We start from the raw sequence: 2,301 nt of genomic DNA on the forward strand, positions 1-2,301 counted from the left end.
ATGGGAGAACCCTATGGAAACACCTATAATCCTTCATGGAGAAATCATCCAAATCTTTCATGGAAGGATCAACAGAGACCTCAACAAGGTTTCAACAATAATAATGGTGGAAGAAACAGGTTTAGCAATGGCAAGACTTTTCCATCATCTTCTCAGCAACAGACAGAGAGTTCTAAGCAGAACACCTCTGACTTAGCGACCATGGTCTCTGATCTAATCAAAACCACTCAAAGTTTCATGACTGAAATAAGATCCTCCATTAGAAATTTAGAGGCACAAGTGGGACAGCTGAGCGAGAAAATTACTGAACTCCCTCCTAGTACTTTTCCAAGCAATACAGAAGAAAATCCAAAAGGAGAGTGCAAGGCCATCAACATGGCCAAATTTGGAGAGGAGGAAGAGGCAGTGAACGCCACTGAGGAAGACCTCAATGGACATCCACTGGCCTCTAATGAGTTCCCTAATGAGGAGCGATGGGAATTTGAGGCTCCTACTGAGACCATAGAGATTCCATTGGATTTACTTTTGCCATTCATGAGCTCTGATGAGTATTCTTCCTCTGAAGAGGATGAGTATGTCACTGAAGAGCAAGTTGCTAAATACCTTGGAGCAATCATGAAGCTATCTCACTAGAGATGGCAGACAATTCAAGAAAATAAGCTTGTGGACTTGTAGAGGATGTTCTGGTAAAATTTGAAGACCATTACATCCCTGCTGATTTCATAGTCTTAGAGACTGGGAAGTTCATGGATGAATCCATCATCCTTGGCAGACCCTTCCTAGCCACAGCAAGGGCTGTGATTGATGTTGATAGAGGAGAATTGATCATTCAAGTGAATGAAGAATCCTTTGTGTTTAAGGCTCAAGGATACCCCTCTGTCACCATGGAGAGGAACCATGATGAGCTTCTCTCAAAACAGAGTCAAACAGACCCCCCACAGTCAAACTCTAAGTTTGGTGTTGGGAGGCCACAACCAACTTCTAAGTTTGGTGTTGAACCCCCACATTCAAACTCTAAGTTTGGTGTTGGGAGGTTCCAACATTGCTCTGAGCATCTGTGAGGCTCCATGAGAGCCCGCTGTCAAGCTACTGACATTAAAGAAGCGCTTGTTGGGAGGCAACCCAATGTTATATTTTATCTATTTTCCTTTGTTATTTTATGTTTTTTTTTTGTAGGTTGATGATCATGAGAAGTCACAAAATCAATTGAAAAAGCAAAAACAGAATGAAAAACAGAAAGAAAAACAGCACACCCTGGAGGAAGAACCTGCTGGCGTTTAAACGCCAGTAAGGCTAGCAGATGGCGTTTAACGCCCAGTCTGGCACCATTCTGGGCGTTTAACGCCAGAAAGGGGCACCAGACTGGCGTTAAACGCCAGTAAAGGGTAAGAACTTGGCGTTAAACACCAGAAATGGACACTAGCCCGGCGTTTAATGCCAGAATTGGCACAGGGAGCAATTTTGCTCGCCACTTGGTGCAAAGATGACTTTTCCTTGACACCTCAGGATCTGTGGACCCCACAGGATCCCCACCTACCCCACTATTCAAATTCAAAACACTTTCCTTCCCAAACCCACCCTCCCATAACCGAACCCTACCCCTCTCTCCACTCCTATATAAACCCATCTTCACTCCTTCATTTTCACACATCCTAAACACTACTTCTCCCCCTTTGGCCGAACCACAAAGCCATCTCCATCTCCTTCATTTCTTCTTCTTCTACTCTCTTCTTTCTTCTTTTTCTCGAGGACGAGCAAACTTTTTAAGTTTGGTGTGGTAAAAGCATTGCTTTTTGTTTTTCCATAACCATTTATGGCATCCAAGGCCGGAGAAACCTCTAGAAAGAGGAAAGGGAAGGCAAAAGCCTCCTCCTCCGAGTCATGGGAGATAGAGAGATTCATCTCAAGGGTGCATCAAGACCACTTCTATGAAGTTGTGGCCTTGAAGAAGGTGATCCCCGAGGTCCCTTTCAAACTCAGAAAGAGTGAATATCCGGAGATCCGACATGAGATCCGAAGAAGAGGTTGGGAAGTTCTTACCAACCCCATTCAACAAGTCGGAATCTTAATGGTTCAAGAGTTCTATGCCAATGCATGGATCACCAAGAACCATGATCAAAGTGTGAACCCGGACCCAAAGAATTGGCTTACTATGGTTCGGGGGAAATACTTGGATTTTAGTCTGGAAAATGTAAGGTTGGCATTCAACTTGCCCATGATACAAGGAGATGAATATCCTTACACTAGAAGGGTCAACTTTGATCAAAGGTTGGACCAAGTCCTCACAGTCATTTGTGAAGT

Source organism: Arachis duranensis, chromosome 6 (assembly GCF_000817695.3).
Source record: "Arachis duranensis cultivar V14167 chromosome 6, aradu.V14167.gnm2.J7QH, whole genome shotgun sequence".
NCBI classification, from domain to species: domain Eukaryota; kingdom Viridiplantae; phylum Streptophyta; class Magnoliopsida; order Fabales; family Fabaceae; genus Arachis; species Arachis duranensis.